The 12,560-nt window shown below is 33.0% G+C and overlaps 1 protein-coding gene across 6 annotated transcripts in view; it reads right to left on the bottom strand.

Annotated features, from left to right (window-relative positions):
* Positions 1-12,560, bottom strand: part of LOC123673705 — a 177,176-nt gene that overhangs the window by 45,639 nt on the left and 118,977 nt on the right. Inside the window, exon 1 of one of the 6 annotated variants that reach the window (XM_045608325.1) lies at positions 10,095-10,275. The exons of the other annotated variants lie outside the window; for them this stretch is intronic. The gene's annotated coding sequence lies outside the window, so the exon portion shown is untranslated. Of the gene's footprint in view, positions 1-10,094; positions 10,276-12,560 lie in introns of those variants that run through there. 6 annotated transcript variants of the gene reach the window in all.

Below are 12,560 nucleotides of genomic sequence, written 5' to 3'. Positions count from 1 at the left end.
AAGTGCTTTTTTTCAATTAGAATGACCTGCATATCATGAGATTTTTTGAAAGAAAATGAAATTCCCTTTCAGAAGATATAACATGTTCCTATACCTAAATTGTAAGGTTTCCTAATTAAAAACAAGTTTACATCCAATGGCAATATTGAGCTTCATTTGTTTTGAATATTTATATACAAGTTGATGGCATTTCACGGATATCTAAAACAAAGCGGCAACACTGCAGCACTGAAAATATTTTAGATTGATAGAGCAGTAGTTCCGACCCAAGAAACCAAATTTTCGTAGGTAATTGCACAAGTGCATCAAAATTACCGATAATTTTGCATGACAGCGTGTTGTCATAAAAACTGCATGAGTTCATTTTCATTTTTGGAGAAAGAGCCCGACACCGAAGGTGGAGGGCTCTTTCTCCAAAAATGAAAATGACCGAATGCAGTTTTTCAAAGGAAACACGCTGGAATGCGAAATTATCCGGTCATTTTGATGCACGAGTGTAATTCGGGGGAATATTTCCCGAATAAACTGTTACATCACTTGTCAAACGGATGTAGAATGGAATTGCCATAGATTCGAACTGTGTAAGATGCATAGAAACTATGCATCTATGAACAGAACAATTATCGCAGTGCAGTTTCGCTTCCTACAATGCAATTATCGCTGTAATTTTCGATAATTATTCTCCATATACATAGAATTTTTGACAGGAGGGAAATATTCAATAAAATTGTACCTTCCGTTCTTCGTAAAAGTCTAGGGTACCATCGACGGTGGCCCACCCTGTATAATGACAGTAACAAGCATAATAAGAAAAGCACTGACGTGGAGTCAGGATATACCAATAACCTGTTCTGTGGTCTTCAAGGGTGCGATGGATGAACGAGAGCTCCTAAACCCACGTCAGTGATTTCCTCATTTCTGACTTGTCCATCTCTCAAATTCAAGAGGATTAAATTAAAAAACGTAATAAACTGGATACTAAAATATTTCATAGATAGCGTTAATGTGGCATATAAATAATTGCTTTGTTTTTTAACTGATAATTCAAGATCTTTTCTTTCATCGAAACTGTATCTATGTATAATACACAAACAGTTGATGATTGAATTAAATTAATGAAGGACAAAATGGGAACTATTATGTTCATTCAAGACGATTCTAATTTCTAATAACCACAAATGGAGTAGAAATTGCGCCTTTGTCAATGAAATGGAATTTGATTGCTCAGTACGATTCTTGTAACGAATACCTATAAACAAATGGAGGACGAACTCATCAATTATGAAAACACCATTGGCGTAACAGTTCAAACATAACAAACATTTTTATAGTGAGTCGTTTATCTTGCTATATTTTTGAAACGCAGCAAAATCTCAATATTTACTATATAGAATATCTCAATACATAATGGAAAAACTTGAAAGGAAATATGATCACGAAACATTTTTACGTTTCAAATATTGAATTGAAATTTCATAAATCAAAATTTATTTTTAGTTTGGAAAAAGTGTTTTTTCTTAACCAACATATCAATTCATGAAGATAATTTGGGGATGATTATAATATACGAATCTGAATCACGAATTGAAACATTGAAACAATGAGTCATTAGTTTTAATTTTATATAATTTTAGTGATATAATTCTTGGAGAATTTGTGGATTTTAAACCACCAAAATGTATGGATTAGTTCCTCAAACTGAAAATTATGGGGCTACAGATTTTTATGATAAACACCTCTTGAATATAAGAAAAGTTCTGCTTTCTTTTCAATCGAATTGAATTAAATAATTGAATAGAACAAATTTTCAATGTATGGGGCTAGTGTAATGCAAGGAGAATAACGCTGTACACTGTACAGGGTGGGCAAATTTCAATGTTTTAGCACTACAACTTTTAAACCAGAGGTGATAGACAAAATCTGATACTCACTTCTCGATCTCTTTTTCTGAGAAACTATCAAGGGTAGTTTTCATTTTTGGCCACCTTCTTTTGTTTTCGAGTTATAAGCGAAAATTGGAAAAATGGCGATATCGAAAAACATTCATATCTCCGTTGATATTGATGATAGAGCTCTGAAATTCAAACATTATACAGGCACTTTTTTACGTAGAATCCAGTGGCGTACTCGTCTTTTCAAAAGGGTTTTTAATTACGAAGCTATGACCCAAAGTTATGTTTTTTTAAATGGGAACACTATATTTCTGTGACATTTTTTGAAAGCTTAATTTTTCCTGATTTCAAAAATATATAACATCGTATAGTTTGTATCAATATAAATAATGGAAAATGGTCAAAAACTTTTCTCACCTAAGTGTCTCAGTATTTCTATGGTTTCAAATGTTGATGAGCACAGAAAAATATAGCTTCTTATAACAAGAGCAGTATCCTTCCGTCAATCTGATTATTTATATGATTTTTACTAATTTCGACAAAATTCGGATTTAGATATATTTTATAAATTTTTCATTCCAAAATGGTTTCGGAAATAATGAAAAGATCCACATTATCGACTGTTTCAATCGAGATAGTTGTAATGAGATGAATGCATTGATAAATTTTTTCTATAGGTCTCTAGAATGAATACGTTCAAATATTGACTTGTGCGGTTGACTTCTTTCTGGAAAACTATTCAAATAGTCTTGTGATGCTGCATCCTCATTATAATTGCACCTAATGTAACATTCGAGCATATTGAACTTTTCGTTATTTCCATTATTCATTTTGAAATAGAAAAATATACAAGTATTTCGAAACAATGATACTCGTAGCGCTGATTTGATTTCAAATGATATAAATTGATGATTTGACAGTCAAAGCTCGAATCTCTATGATAGCAGTCCATTATTCTGTGAGAAATTGAGTAAAAAGCATAGAAATGAAGAAACTAATACAAGGAGACTGTGGCAATGATACAATGCTAAATTTTTCTGTGCTCATCAACATTTGAAACCATAGAAATACTGAGACACTTAGGTGAGAAAAGTTTTTGACCATTTTCCATTATTTATATTGATACAAACTATACGATGTTATATATTTTTGAAATCAGGAAAAAAATGTCACAGAAATATAGTGTTCCCATTTAAAAAAACGTAACTTTCGGTCATAGCTTCGTAATTAAAAACCCTTTTGAAAAGACGAGTACGCCACTGGATTCTACGTGAAAAAGTGCCTTAAGTGTTTAAATTTCAGAGCTCTATCGTCAATATCAACGGAGATATGAATGTTTTTCGATATCGCCATTTTTCCAATTTTCGCTTATAACTCGAAAACAAAAGAAGGTGGCCAAAAATGAATACTACCCTTGATAGTTTCTCAGAAAAAGAGATCGAGAAGTGGGTATCAGATTTTGTCTATCACCTCTGGTTTAAAAGTTATAGTGCTAAAACATCGAAATTTGCCCACCCTGTACAGGCAAAAATCGAATCTATAGCTCCACAGGCGATGTTTACTCTTTGTTATACACACGTATTCAATTTTAAGTAATGCAATTCAATTCAAGATTTTCAAGTTTTTTTTTCTCAACCCTTGCAGGATTTTCATCATATTATCATTATATGTATTACTTGAAATCATTTGCCTTTTTCCTCCGAAATAGAAGAAAAATGACTGATGAAAGAAATTTGTTCATAAGTTGTATAAAATGGCTTTATGAATTCAGTTTATCATTTACATAATTATTGTATTGGAAAATGGGATATACCATAACGTAAAAAAATATTTTTGTGAGGGGCAAAATTATACAAAGTACATAAACTGACACTTTTTACCAATGAATGTTTGAATTTTTATATCTAAAAAATGAATATCAAAAATTTTTCATATACTTTCTCACCATGTAGAATTATTATTTCAAACATTTCATCATTTCCCGATTTTCGTGTTAGCTTTATAGTGTTCGATAACCACTGAAATTTTCGAAAACTAAACGAAATTTTGAAATGTTTCTCCCGTGGAAACAATTACTTAATTTTTCAAAAATGCTCAAGGAGCTAAGTAAAACTTGAATTATTGGAAATATTTGTTGGTTTGAATGCGACATGTCATTTCGAAGAGCTGCTTTATTAACATTATATCAGTTGAAATGCGAACGTTATATTAGTGTTTTCCTATCGGACTTTAAGGAAAAGGAAAACCTTTCCTACATTACGTATCAAAAAAAAAATGATTAAATGAACAACGCATTTTAAACTTGAGGTTTTATGAAATAATAACTCTAGACCACAATTACGAAACGGCATCATTAAAACGATAACAAACGGAAATAAAAAAGTAACAACCATCAAAATAACATATAACGCAATAATCTCGAGGAATGAATATTCAAGCACCAACGTCTTATAGTTGAAAATTGAAATCGACTCACAATAGAAGTATTAAATCCATTCAAAAAGTTATCAAATCGGTGACTCCAACCAATTCAATGGATCGATCGGTTACAATACAATTCATTTTCAACATTTCCAACCATTAATCACATCTGAGATTCACCCTATAGAAATGCAACAGATCCATCATCGTCCAACTGGAAAAGCCTCATACTGCTCAGGAAGTTGAATTATTCGTTTGAGGAGGAATGAAGCCAGTCACTGGACATAAATCCAGTCTATCCTCTACATCTATCTTATTTGAGGTTTGTATAGTCACAAGTGAAACAGAACACAGACAAGGGAATCCATAGAATTTGATCTGTTTGATACATTGAAATAGTAATGATTTGCATACTATTTGAGAAACGGCCAATTTGGGTTTGAAATTGGTATTGAATATTCGTGGGTGGAAACTGTCGATATTGAAGCAGGTAACATAAAATCGTTCGACCATAGTGAATTGTACACAGGGTGTTTCTAAATTGGAGGTACAAACGATCATGATAGATAATTTCAGGAAAAAAAGGTCTCATAAACATGGAACCACAAACGTTTTGTTTTCGAGTTTCAGAGTTTTTTCCTGAAAATTATCCAAGGAATTTCTCATTTCCCTTTGTACCAACAATTCGGGAACACCCTGTATATAAATACCATAATCTTTTGTATTATAATAATTCCAGAAAAGTGTCAATGATTCGAATATGCTTATACGAATATCTATGTTGACCTATTTTATTTTTACATGTCGAACTGACTTCTGATAAATTGAGAAATGAAAGATAAAATTATTGATTACTTTGGTAATTTGGTATACAAAAATTGAAGATGCATTTTTTAAAACTTTCATTGAATTCTTTTAATTTGTCACAAAACTTCAGCCCACTTTGTTGCATGTCACCGGATTTTTGGAAACGATAAAAAATATTCGAAACTTATCGAAGAGAAGAAGTTTTTGTCTCTAGTGTCAGCATCATACTAGAAGTGCATTTCCACTTAGCCATCCTGAGAGTCTTTTGCAGAGTAATAAATGTCATTCCAAATAAAATAAAATATTCTCTTGCACAAAATAGTATAATATTAGATTACAAGAGTTGTAAGAAGAAAATTACGTACGACTAGAAAGAGTTAATTATAGGAGTGCGTAATTGTCTTAAAACTCGAGTTGTGGACTATACTTTTTTACGACTGCCATCATTTCCATAAAAACTCAGACAAATTCAAAAACTAGTGTAAATCGCGACACAATTACTAAACGCCAAAAGGTTATAGGCTACGCAGGCTTTTATTAATTGGTTTCCGTGACAACTACTAAAGATTTTATCTTATTGGTTATTCGCCGTGCGATTTACTTTACAGATGCTACCGTATTGGTTGTAAATCGTGCTTTCTGTTTACGGTAATGTAAATCGCACAGTATTACGTTGCACATTGCTTAAAATGGCAGTTACATAGTGGGCGAGATGTAAAAATTTCATCACTTTCTGTAGTGGGAGTAGAAAAAAGCGGTTAATCTTGAACCAGGTTATGAATTTTCTTTGAATATATTTATGCCAGCGAGCGTTAAATCGATCTCAGCAGGAAGCACCACAAAGAGTACAAAAAATTATTAACGATTTCGTTAGGATCCGAGAAAATTAGCGGATTTCCGTTAACAATGCGAAACGAAATGGAAGCTATTTTCGCACTCATGAAAATTTTCTATCCATCAAAATGTTAACACTTCAAATGAATATTCAAATCACCTTCATTATCCGATGTAAATTAAACATAAACCACTCCCCATATTGGATTGTTCGAATGATTGCTGAAAAAGTTACATTTTGTGTTGTGAAATAATACAACTGGTATTTTATTTAATTTTTTCTTACTTCACATCACACTATTATAAGAACAAATTATATTTCAGAAGGATATTTATTAAAGCTTAATTGTTGTCGTTACATCAGAATTGGTGCCATATTCAAAATTCAATAACTCACGAATTATAACCGATATAAATATTCAGTGAGCTATTAGATTGAATAGTTTTATATTTACCGAATATTTGATAGACATGATATCTATAATGATAATAATAATTTTGACAAGTTACAAGATGTATTAAAAATTTTTTTTGCATGAATAGCAAGGCTTTAATTGCCATAGAATGATCCGATTGCTTGTTGCCATTTTGAAGGTAATATTGTTATGCCTCTTTCATAGAGGCCCTTGTCCCTATTGACAAAAAATTGAGACAGTCGATTTTCACAAGCCTCTGTTAAAGCGAATTTTTCACTAATAAAATTGATCGCCATGGACAGGAACGGATAGTAATCACTTGGTGCTAGGTCCGGACTATATGGTGTATGCATGAGAACCGTCCAACTAAGCCCCGGAGCTTCTGGCGAGCCAGTATCGATATTTGTTGTGCTGATGGAACACAATGCTTCTCCTATTGGCCAAAGTTCGCCTATGGATGATTGCTTCCTTCAGATGGTCCAATTATTGACATTACAGTTTCGAGTTAACAGCTGTGACGTACGAGAGCCGCTCATAGAAGCTAATTTCCTGCCAATTCCACCAAACACACAGTAAAACCTTACTGGCCGTCAATTCTATCTTGGCCACAGTTTCCGGCAGCTCACCTAGTTTCGACCACGACCGTTTTCGCTTGACGTTGTCGTAAACGATCCACTTTTCATCACCAGTTACCAACCGCTTCAAAAATGGGTCGATTTTGTTGCAATTCAGCATCGATACGTAGATGAAAATTCGCTACATGAGGTTTTTGCGTTAACTCCTGTGGTACCCATACATCGAGCTTCTTTTTGAGACCAGCCAAGTGATTCCAAAAGTTTTTTGTGCAATCTTCAGTTCTTGGGAAATCGAAACTGTGCTTATATGCCGGTCCTACTAGACAATGTCTATGATTTTATTGACATTTCCGAAAATTGGTTTTCCAGTGCTTGGTGCATCTCTTGCATCGAAATTACCGGAACGGAATAGACGAAACTAAAATTACGCGCGATTGTCTATTTTACAGTATCAGAAGCATAAACACTAATCACCTACATTTTCAGCCACGCTTGCATATTCGCCTATAGAAAAAAAAACGGTAAAATATAGCGTATTTTCCTTTGTTAGTGTCACTCTTCGACGCGGGCTCAAAATAAACTGAGTCAACTAATCACAAAACTGTCACAAAAGTTTTTGTGGTACGAAATCTCATTTTTTCTAACGCCAACTAGTGGAACCAAATCGGATACAACACGAGATACAGATAACTGGAACCATCTATTAGAAAAATAATGGTTTTATTTTTACTACACTTAAATCAACATGTAGACGAATATTCACATCAACTTACCAAGTTCATTAATCTAATTAGTTGGAATTCTGGATTCGTTTCATGACTTCAGTTTGTAGTATTTCCGGTACTACTACTAGAATGATCTTGGTTTTACAATAAATTCATCTTTTAATACCTAGGAACATTAACTATGAATCGACATGCTCTGTTTGAATAACTTCAATATAAATGAATAATATACAAGAAGAGCACTAATGTGTGCAATTTAGTCAGCAACTATGGCACACATGGTTACTCATCCATTTCTCTCAAATCGCACAAGCTCATCATTCTATATGACAGACTCTCAACTTCTATGAAATCATTAATTTTATTAAAAGAGTACGGGGAATTTATTGAGCTTATTTATTATTTGGATGAATTATATAATATAACGTATTTCTCTACTCAAATTCTGCTACTCACGTAAGATAGCAGTGTAATAAATAACCCATTAATAGATTTGAATCTGGCTTTAATTCATCCGAAATTCGAGTGGATTTTCAACATCTATTCCGCTGAAACTATTAAAGTTAGGATTTCGTGGTGAGAAATATTTTATCCAGTATCACCTTACCAATAGATTTTATCAACTTCTTGTTAATTGTGAAGTTCGTAATGGATAGGATTATCCGATTATGGAGCTTGAAGATAAATGCTAGACAACAACCGATTTGTGTATCGAATTTCTGGTAATCCTCAGTTGAGTTCGTTAATGGGCAAAATCCATTCGATAATTTTAGGGTAATACCATTGAAAAAGTTTATTTTAGAAAAAATAAAACAGGTTTTTAAAGGATATACACTGGTAATAGGAGATGGTTCATTGAGAATGTACAATCCCTGAGTTGTAGATTCTAGACCTCAAAATATGATGATTATGCTCAACGTGCCTTATACAAATATTGCTAGTTACCGAGAAAGCAGGTGTTTAAAAGTTTGAATCTGCAAAAACTGCAAAAATCGCACACAATTCACTATACACAACGAAATGTGAAAAGTGCCCTCTATAAGCAATTCAAAATTAGAGTCCAAATTTTTCGAAAACGTTAAATTGCCAATTATCAAAAATAATTTGAAAGAAATTATTGCGAAAATCAAAATCCAGATTTGAACTTGGTATCTCGGTGACTAGCAATACTCGTATAAGGCATTGGGCAGAAACATTACACAGGGCAAACAAAAAAAAATTTTTTTGGTACCTGGTATTTCAGAGCTGATTTTAACTATATTTGGGACGCTTAATCTGTACGTACAATCCGTTTTTCTCTACTACATCTCTACAATCTGTTTTCCTCTACTTTTTTAGATACATCAACTTATCTACCAATGTGGGTTTCATTCAGTATATTCATTAATGTAGATACAATGGTTTTCTTGTCAGTCTGTAATTGAGTAAATGCCAGGTAAATCCATAAATAATGAAACCATTGCCTATCAGGTATCTGTACTGACCCTTTTAATTCCCTAACTCGGGTAAGTAAGGTGAAAAAATCATACTTCCTCCGTTACATATAAAGTTGGGCTTAATGAAGCAATTTGTAGCGACTCTTGATAAGAATGGGTCTTGCTTTGCATATAAAGGGGTAAAAATGCATCAGTTGAGCACAGAGAAACTCAAAGCAGGGATATTTGACTGCCCACAAATAAGACAATTAATACTGCCTTCATAAATTCAATGAATCAAGTTGAACGAGAATCTTGGACATGTTTTGTTGCAGTTGTCGAAAATAGTCCAGGCGAACCTAAAGCTCAAAACTATGTTGAAATGGTTAACAAGATGCTTAATAGTTTCAAATCCTCAGGGTACAATGTTAGTATTGAAATACATTATTTACACAGCCACTTAGACCGTTTTCCAGAAAATTTAGGAGACATGAGTGATGAACAAGGTGAAAGAATTCACCAAGATATTAAAGTTATGGAGGACCGCCACCAAGGGAGATGGGACAAGCACTTGATGGCAGATTACTGCTGGAGTTTAAAAAGGGACTGTTTAATAAAACATTCAAGAATGTCTCGGAAAACAAGCTTTCGAAACGTTTATTGACTATGTATTTGATTACTTCAATGTTGTTTTTTGTTTGAATTATATTATATTTTGTATAACTAAAATAAAAATTCGTATCTAATTTTGTTCACTATACGTTTGAGTTAGAATAATGTAACTTATATTTCTCTAAAATTGTACATCTTAAAAATTTGAGCTCCTGGGTAAAAATGAATTCGTTATTCGGATTCAGGACATCAAATTGATATAGAATCAGCTCAAAAACCTCGACACAAAAACAACTGTCTCTTGTGTTATATTTTGAATCTACAATTCAGATATTGGACATACCTAATGAATCACCCTATATACTCTATAGTATGCAGAAATATTCAAATGTTGTACCTTATAAATAATAATTCAGCACTTTCAATGCGGAGCAAAAAACTTCAGACCATAGCATAATTCATGAATCGAAGATGGTCATTTTCTCTCATCATATCGTCCACTGGGCACGAGGGATCGCGTCAACTTGTTACGCCAATGCAATAGTCCATTATTTCGACACCATACACTCGCCTTCCGACGAGGAATACCACACAATGATCGGCACAGCGGGTCTGATGTATGTGCATACATTAAACGACAAACCTTGAGCCGAATCTGGGTCGAATAGGTACGAAATAAGGACTCGAGCATATGGGATAATCTCTATAATAGTCGACCAAATTGCTCGCTGAAAAAAAACTCGAAGGTCGACGACCGCTGCACATCTACATAAAAGGGACCATCGTCTAGAAATTGGCTTTTTGGTTTGTCCAACAACAAATATTAGGAACCCTACTTGGAAAAAAATTTAATTTCCCTAGAAATTTTTATAGGGTGGAATTAAAAAAATCGAATACATAAGTCCTGTTCATCGTTCTGAACTTTACTCAAGAACTATATGGATGAAATACATGGAATTTGGTAAGAAAAACGAGAATGTCGTGAGCTCTTGAGTCTTTGTTAATACATGCGCCAAACGCAACCTTGAAAGACCACAACTGTATACCTATAGGTATATATGAGAATTATGTTCAGTTCAGGCTGGATATTTTGTATTCCGCCTCTAGTAGATTATATCAATAACATCTCATACATATCTATACGGGGTCAGGTTTTGACTTGTATATACAGGGTGTCCCAAAAAGACCACGTCAAACGAAAACGGAATGAAGGTCAGAATGTGCTCTACCTGATGTGAAAAAATCGTTCATATGAAAGTCTCAAAGTTTTCGAGATATTTGATGTTTTATGAAAATGTAGTATTTTTTCACTTGAAATACTTTCTCTCGTGCCATAGGTACAATTAGATAGTTTTCGAATCAGTTTTCTCCGTGAATATCAATAATAATATTATTATTGATTACTCATGATTGTTTCAATTTATGCCCTGAAAAAAAGCATAACATATTATACAGGGATTCTGAAAAAAAATGATTTTATCACTTTTCCACAAAATCTTATTAAGATGCCAATTCACTTACATTTTTCAATAGAAATATTTAGTAAGTTACAGCAGAATGCGCAAAATGAAAGGTTTTTCGGAAAAAGTGACAAAATTAGATTTTATCAAAAAGACTCACAGAAATGAATATTTGCTACTTAGGATTTGTAGTTAGAATGATAGTTACGACAACTAGCCGACTTAGTTTGAAAATTTGAATCCTCATCAAATTATCTACTTCGAGGTAATTTTTCGTCATTATAATAGTGTTCTGCTGAGCTGTTCTGTATTTGTCAACTACTCCAAGTTTGAACGTTCAGTTCATAGATGAATATCTTTCAGTTATTTATATGAAAATAAAAAGTTGAAAGGTACCTCTTGTACGAATTGAAATAAACAATAAATTATTGGAGATGAATTTTTTACCATTTCAATTTGAAACACACAAAAGGCAAACGACAAACAAATATAGAATTCCCATAGAAGGATGATCAGGTTGCAAACTGAATTTGTTATTATAAACCAAAATGAAAAATAAATAAAGAGAAGAATATTCAATATATCTCGCCAACAAAATTGCGGTGATTAATTTATTGTTTTATGAATAATACTACCTTGTTCAACAATTAGAATGGAAAGAGTGAGTTTATGCTGGTTTTTATAATATAGTAGCTCATTTCCAAGTTTAAAATATTATATTTTAAGCTTGAGTAACTTCAGTGTGCAGATTTTCAGGGGTGGCATAACTTATTATGAAAATTTAAAATGTCTAAATCTTTTCATCTAGGCCGAATCGGAAAAAATGACAAAGGAATAATGTGTTTTTTCTGAACTAAAGAATATACCCTTAAAATTTATATACAAGTCAAAGACTCACCCCGTAGGTATATAATTTTGTAGTCTTCATGGGCGCATGAATGACGAGCCCTCGAAAGTTCCTGACTTTTCTCAAAATTTTTCGATATTCTTCTCGAATTTTCTATGATTCTGATGAAGCGATCATCACGATTTTTTCATATAGTAAGAAAATGTAATTTGCAAAATTATACAGAGTGGGATCTGTTATCGTAAGAAATTGCACAAGTGCATCAAAGTTACCGATAATTTTGCATGACAGCGTGTTGTCATAAAAACTGCATGAGTTCATTTTCATTTTTGGAGAAAGAGCCCGACACCGAAGGTGGAGGCCTCTTTCTCCAAAAATGAAAATGGCCGAATGCGGTTTTTCAAAGAAAACACACTGGAATGCGAAATTATCCGGTCATTTTGATGCACGAGTGTAATTCGGGGGAATATTTCCCGAATAAACTGTTACATCACTTGTCAAACTGATTTAGAATGGAATTGCCATTGATTCGAACTGTGTAAGATGCATAGAAACA

This window comes from Harmonia axyridis, chromosome 2, assembly GCF_914767665.1.
Source record: "Harmonia axyridis chromosome 2, icHarAxyr1.1, whole genome shotgun sequence".
NCBI classification, from domain to species: domain Eukaryota; kingdom Metazoa; phylum Arthropoda; class Insecta; order Coleoptera; family Coccinellidae; genus Harmonia; species Harmonia axyridis.
Note: the sequence above shows the minus strand (reverse complement) of the source record. Positions and strands in the feature narration are given on the sequence as shown.